Consider the following 8,118-nt stretch of genomic DNA (forward strand, 5'->3'; position numbering starts at 1 on the left):
CTGGTGAAATGTCGTTCGTGTTATGTTCAAATTTCACTTTCATTGTTTAGGTTACATCCAGGATAAATTGTGCCATGAGATCAGTTTTCATTTAGCTTGCCTTGTAAAAAAGCTGAAAAAAAGGCCATAAACTATTAGATATTATGAGGAACAGTAGATATATGGAAAGGCCTATCTATAGCTACATCTAGTCTCTACTAGTTATTAAATTTTAAATGAGCTTGACCGCTTCTATCGGGTGATGACAGTTAATTAATACTCCGCTCCAACGTACTTAACTATATACAGGGTGTCCCAAAAGTCAACGTCATCCCTTAAAGGGCTGATAGGTCAGCTCACGAGAGGCCAGAATATCAGAATATGACCTTAGTAAAAACTCGATAATTTTCGAGATATTGACACTTTTGTAAATTTGCTGAAAATCCACACCTTGGATCAGTTTTTTGCGTGCCGCCGGTACAAAAATCCATATTGTTAGAATTTGTTTGATGTTGCATCACCCTGTATAGCCCTGCTATTGATCGCAGTAAAAAAAATTATCGAGTAATGCTGTATGTTTAAAAAAAACACGGTTTTCAAAGTCATAAAAGGTAATCGTATTTTTTTATAAACAACTTTGACTCTACATACTGTAAAAAAAATATACCACGCAAACCTGGCACCTTATTTTAAAAGATTGCTCATTTAATGCAGTTTCCATAATGGTATGAAACGTTGCTATTGTTTTAATTAACAAAAAAGTTATTGCTATTTTAGTACAAAACGACCTCGATGTAAAATTGTTTGAAGGAAATTTATCTGACTGAATTTATTAAGGGTAAGTCATGTTGGAATGAGTAAAAGTAAAATAGGTGGTGTGGCCGGGAGTGGGAAAAGAGACAACGTTGTCACAGAATAAAAAAAACGCATTTTGAGTATCTTTCTCGAAAAAAGTGGACTATAGCAACTCCACATTCCCCATAAATGTAGCGCATGGTAACGTACATTCCTGAGTAGTGCTAATGTGTGATATTGTACAAGTAAAACGCTTACACATGTACATTGTACACGCACAGTATCCAAAAAAGGGACAGATCAGTTTGTCATTAACATTACCTTTAATTACTTGTTATTTATTTTAAAGTTATTGTTAAACAAAACCAAACTCTCAAAATGATGATTATGACCATTAATGAGTATTATTTTTTGCTCATTATGTACTAAATATAATAATGTGGTGTTATAATTTTGAGAAATAAAAATAAAAGTCAATAAATTTAGTTTTTTTTAAATAAGGTGTAAAAAACGCAAAATATGTTTTATAAGAGTTTGGTAAGTTTTTTCTTAGCTATTTTTGCGTCATCTATGTTGCCATGGCTGACCCCACCACCTATTTTACTTTTACTCATTCTAATATGACTTACCCTTAATAAATTCTGTCAGATAAATTTCCTTCAAACAATTTTACATCGAGGTCGTTTTGTACTAAAATAGCAATAACTTTTTTGTTAATTGAAACAATAGCAACGTTTCATACCATTTTGGAAACTGCATTAAATGAGCAATCTTTTCAATTAAGGTGCCAGGTTTGCGTGGTATATTTTTTTTACAGTATGTAGAGTCAAAGTTGTTTATAAAAAAATACGATTACCTTTTATGACTTTGAAAACCGTGTTTTTTTTAAACATACAGCATTACTCGATATTTTTTTTTACTGCGATCAATAGCAGGGCTATACAGGGTGATGCAACACCAAACAAATTCTAACAATATGGATTTTTGTACCGGCGGCACGCAAAAAACTGATCCAAGGTGTCGATTTTTAGCAAATTTATAAAAGTGTCAATATCTCGAAAATTATCGAGTTTTTACTAAGGTCATATTCTGATATTCTGGCCTCTCATGAGCTGACCTATCAGCCCTTTAAGGGATGACGTTGACTTTTGGGACACCCTGTATAATAAATGCTATAGTTACTTTAAAAATCTGATGGTTTATTTTACTGTAACGCATTTAATTTAACTTTAGATAACTAAAAGGACATCTACTATATGTTTAACTGTGTTAAGGTGTCCAGCCTGAGTCCTGGCCATCAAGGATTCTCGAATAAAATAACTTTTCGTAAGATATAAGTTTCAATCTCGTTAAGGTCACCGCAGTTTAAATTTGTTTGCTTTGCGGCGCGCACGCAGCGCCGCCCTAACTAGTGTAAATAGTTGCGATTTTTCATACATCACCTATAAAAAACTTAATTTTTAAGTTTTTACACCCTGAATGTGTTTGTGAAACCAAAATTCATTTGGATGCAGTGATTTTTTAATGTCTCAGTTATATTTCTAGTAAAATTATTGTGTTTAAGTGAATTTATTGTGCATTTTGACAACTTGAAAAAGTGGTTCATAGCTTATAACAGGTACTTACATAGCAATTAAGCAAAATAGAAATTAAGAATTAACCGAAAGCACTCATATAGGTAGTATCGAATACCAAGTACTGCACAAAAAAAGGAATTAGATAATATGGCTCCACACTTCAATGTAAACCTTATAAATCAACAACGCGATCGGATAGCATTGGTTCGTCCTTTGTGGACCCGGCTAACTAGCATTATGCATATCTCACATACTACCGCTCCCATCACACTACAATGCAGCAACCTTCCATCTCGATTAAAGTTCAAACGCTCAAAGTTAGCGCTAAAACTGTGATCCATACGATCAAAGTCATTGTGGTTGCCCAAGAACAAGTACCCACGTAGGTACATACCACATCATGTCCCTCTACTCAAGCTACTATAGGACCACTACCGGCAAACAAGTTCTGTCTGCAACACCACTATCTAGGTATTTCTAAACCTAACATATATCAGTGTGTAGGTACTACTTACTAAGAATGTCGGTCCTAAATACCGCGCGAAACATCCCATTTAATGGAATTAAAAAAGATAAATCTAGCAGAATGTGTTCGTATCGTTATATTTTCTACTTTCAGTAGAATGCCATAAATCTAGTTAGGGTATTTGGAATAAATTCAAAGTACCTACTAACTCCTGATTGAAAAGCTTGCAAAAATGTTAAACTTTTCTAATATTTTATTTAGAATACTTTCAGTCCTTATCGAACATACTTAAACGTTTTTTATAACATTTATATTTGGCATCCATTTCTGCAACTGAACTGGGTCAGCCAAAATAAAGTACATAAAGACGTGGGTGTAAAGTTTCTTTTATCTCGCGAGTTGCTACAGCGCGCCGGACGCAGGGGGAAACACCGTAAAACGCCTTTATACGTGGCAGTAAACCAAATCTGATTGACTGGAGTAATAGTGTAGCCCACCCACTACTACTTGTCGGCTGGATAAACTTATAGGCTATGTAGAGTGTTCATTAAACGTTTAGTGAGATCGCTACTATGTCTTTCTAAACTTTGAGAATAGGCCTCCACCAATACAGGAGCTACACAACACAGGTGGACTTTCAGCATCAAGCAAGTTCGAGGCTTATTCATACATTACAAACGTCTAGTCTAGGGCTACAAAGAGTCAGTGAGTGGTCTGTAGAGAGTGAGTGAGTGAGTCAGCTTAGTGGATCATTGAGCTGACTAATTCCGAGCGGGCGCGGGCGTGCGCTGCGTACAGAGCCAGCGCCGGACAATCAAACACTTCTTAATTCGATCAGTACGCTGGATACGTGTATTCGGTAGTACTTTTATCTTTTGGACAAAAAGTTTTATTTAGTTTGTACTTCTCGGGGGTTACATAGCCATACACATTGAACTTCAAATTCGGTATTGTGAATGAAAAAGAAGTTCGTAGCCAAACTGTTTTTTTGCATCTCATCGATCGGTTCTAGCTAATAATATTTTAATATAAAAAAGCATGCAGCGACGGGTTACAGTCGTTTTGCCTTGATCAAAGTGCAGAGTTTAATATAAAATATTACTCGTGAAACTCATAAGCTTTTTACGCTGAAAGTTTCAGCCCGACACTGAAAGACAATTACGAGTATTAACTGGTAAGCCTTTCTACCTACTAAACAGTCCAACTTTGTTTACAACTTCCATTAGCCCATTGGTTTTTGAAACCCCTAAATGTGCTGAAAACAGCTTCAGCGCCGGGCGCGTTCTGTTCTCAGTTGTTTGTCACTATTGAAATACAATAACCATGTTGAAATATTGCCTGCAATTACGTGGAGCAGCTCTACAGTTTCTCGGGACGTCTTGGAACCCCCTCCCCGCCCCCGGAAGGGGTTAGTTCCGTTATCGGGAACCCGATCCGTCCCTGTCGCGGCGGTACAAATGGCATCATTACCCCGCTGATATTAGGCGGGAATCCACAATCCACACACAGTATCGATGACTCTATATGTGTACTAAGATCTGAATGGGGTAGGGAAATGCTATTCAGATATTGAGTGATAAATGTTGAATTTATTCCCGGACACTATAAGAAGAGCGGTTGGAGCGGTGGTGGCGTAATGGATAAGACCTCGTCCTCTCAATCGAGAGGCCGTGTGTTCAAACCCTGTTCTGTACCAATGAATTCTTTCAATTGTGTTTTCAATTAAGGAGTTTAAGTACAAAAATCCCACGTGCTCTTACGGAAACCTGCACATCTAGATTCTAGATGTGTATCCTAAGTACATTGTACTTATTCCAAAAACGGCGATATGATTCGCAACCTATCACGTGAGTACAAATGTGCTGCGATAAGTTGGGGGCTCGCTTATGAGCCACCTGACTACCCCTTCGGGGATTACAGTCGTGAGTGCACACTATAAGAAGAAACCAATGATATAAGTCAATAGAAGAAACCATATTATGCATTCTTCCTAAATTCATACCTTCCGTAACGTATCCGTATTCCGTAGAGTTAGCAAAATATTAAAAAAAACGTGGTTAAATAATTTTCCAGCAGTAGGTGTGTGTCCTGCCTAACGTTGCGGCGTCCGAGCTCGATTGTCTGAGTAAATCGTTAATGGACCCGCCACTAATCATTTTCATTTACAATCGAGAGATAATGGCTCTTCATTAAGGCCTCAGAAATATGGTGAAAAATTATGCTTGTGTCAATTTGCGATAAAATCATCCTTGAAATAACATTTTCATTCGACAAAGTATAATTAATTCGGCTGAGTTGCCTTTTATTTTTCACATTATACATTAATTTGTACAACGTATATTTCTCTCATTTCATTTCTATTCGGATAGAAACAAGCGTTTTAGTGTTTTTAAAATTACTTTACTTTATTAATTACTAACTTTTATAGTCTAGGTATTAGGGGGTTCGGTTCGAAATTAGCAAAGGATTTAGCGTGATGTCCGAATTGGCGTATCTAACAGTTTTGAAGAGTCAGTCAGGGTAGAGATAGTTGGCTTAAGTTTACTTACTTACCTTATTTTTTTTTTATTTTGCTTCACGAGAATTCACGACCTTACACGGAAGAAAAGAGGCGAAAGTAGTCTAGTCTTTTATGTATATTTTTTGTTTACAAAACCGTTTAGACTAATCAGTACTAATGCATAATGCAGATGTCCGTCACGGTAGGCGCTTAAAGCAGTTAATTATGTTGATTGATCGCCCCCGCCGACACCCGTGTGCCGTGATCGGCGACGCACAAACCGGAATACACACAAACAACAACAAAGTAAAACTGGGACAAAAGGTCGATCGGACCTTGATCGGAAAGTAAGTGGTTTTTGGTGAACAGGTACGATCGGAATCTCGTCTAGCCTTGTGGCAATCTCGTGAAATGGGCACCAATGTCAAGTTATCAATTTCCATAGGCCTTTTGAATCCAATGAATGAAAACGGTCATAAAATTGCGTCGCTTGATGCGAAACTGCGATCTTGGCAAATATGATCACCATTAGCTAATACTTAATATATTTTATGATTTATTATAGGTATATGTTATTTTTATTGACGTGTAAATTTTTTAATTTATTAATAAATGATTGAAATTCTAATTTTAGCGATTTTTTTGCTTATGTCGATAGTAGGTGCAATTTAAATCCTTCCGCGTTATTAAATCCAGCTAATTGTAGTTTAGTTTTAGACTTTGGTCTAAAAACTGATATGAGTTTAAGAGAAAGCTTATATCTATAACCATGCAATGCAATATACCATTGTTGTAAGCTTTATACGTCAAACATGCATGTGCAAAGTTCACATTGAAACAAAGCCTATGCATATATCAGTGTAGAACTGTATACGAGTATTTCGAGTGAAAAAGATGTGAAAAACTTGTTCCATTTACCGATTGATCGAAATTTAACAAAAAGTTATCCACTTTCCATTCCAAGTAACAAGTTGGCAGAGAGTTAGGGTCGAGAAGTGAAAAATGTTTCGTAACAACTCACCAAGTTATTGGAATAAAAGTTGTCGACTTTTGTCAGCCACCGCTGTCCCCAGCTATGCCTTTTTATTTATATTATTTTTAAACTTAATGTCGTTTTATGAGAAATTGGTATAAGTTCAGAATGTTTTGGAAAGTTTCTAAATTCTCAGAAACCGGGTTAATAGACACAATGTGATTTTCCTGAAAAAAGTGGTAGGTGCTGAACATGCTAGCTGAAAATTCACGTAGTTTAAATGAAAGAAATACTTACCTACTCATAAAATATGCCGTCATTGCTTATATATACGGTGGCCTGCGCCTAAAAGTATACAGGCGGAGTTTTTAAAATAGCGATCTCAAGCTCACATGCTTCTCAAGCACATCCACATACTCGTAAACACCACCGCTACACACATCACACACAACACGTCCCCGGATTTATAACAGATGTAGCTGATCCCTTCATCATCAGGGATCGCTATTTTAAAAACTCCGCCTGTATACTTTTAGGCCGAGGTCACCGTACACTAAGCCGAAAGAGGGTGTCTCAGAGGGTCATTCTGAACAACTTTTGTTCTACGAATTTTGAAAATTCATCAAAATAAAAATGTATTTTCCATAGAAACTTTGTTTTTTTTCGCGAATTTCCAAAACTTAGTCACCCCCTTTCGGCTTAGTATATCTTTATCTCGGCTCTACAAAAGATTTCCAAATAAGAACGTTACAAATAACGATTTTAAAATAATTCAATAAAACGCATACATCCGGGGTATCGCCGCTGCCGGTTGATCATTGCGGTATTTTTATGAGATTCACAATTTGTCGCGCCGTCGAACTTTAATGAGAAACATCACCCTGACGACAGGAAGGCAAGCGGGAAAGGCAGGCCCTATGGAAAAAAACATATTATTATTATAAATGTACCTATTTGGAAACAGTGAATAAAAACACAAATTTATCGAGATAGGTCGACTTAATATTGATTGTAAAATAAAGGAGTAAAAAACAACCTAATTAAAAGGTAGAAGACGGTATTTCGAAGAATCCCTTCATTACTTGTTGGGAACTTGTTACTGAAGTTTACGAGTGGTGCTCGCGTTACTTTATGATCTAAAGGGTACGAGGGTAGGCCTGAAATTTCTCTAATTGGACAAGATCCCTTTATTCCTCCAAGAGGGAAAAATATTCTGACTTTAATTCCTTATTTTTATGTTTTATTAATAGCCTATTAATTAAGAAAGTTTTTTCGGTTCATCATAATATTTTAAAGGTTTTCAGGCATTTTATAAGATAATTAGATACATGAATTTATACTGAAAAATCTGAAAAGCTGAATTTACTAACTATAAGCAAATTAAACATTTATATTCAACATTTATTACGTCGGAGCAACTAAGTAATATGAGGTAATAATTCATGGTCCATTACTGTCCTTATGACGACGTTAAAGTAAAAGCTCACTGGGAAAATATAGCCATAAACTGACAACACTGTACTTTAATTTACTGCATTATATTATTATGATCACTAGCTTTAATCACGGCCTTCGCATCCCATTAGCAGGTTTTCCCGGGAATATGTTTTTCTAGTAGTTTATTAAATCCCGGTTCTGTGAAATTATTCATTATTATTAGTCAAAAAAGATATCTACCTCGGTCGTAAAAGCATAGCTAATCGCGGGACAGTCGACTGTTGATGAACCGTTCAGTATCTGTCAATTTAGAATCTGTGAATAAAAAACAGACTATAGGGTAACGTAACGTACCTTGGGACGCTTGTACCTCGGGACATTGATTTTATTT

Source organism: Plutella xylostella, chromosome 15, assembly GCF_932276165.1.
Source record: "Plutella xylostella chromosome 15, ilPluXylo3.1, whole genome shotgun sequence".
NCBI lineage: Eukaryota > Metazoa > Arthropoda > Insecta > Lepidoptera > Plutellidae > Plutella > Plutella xylostella.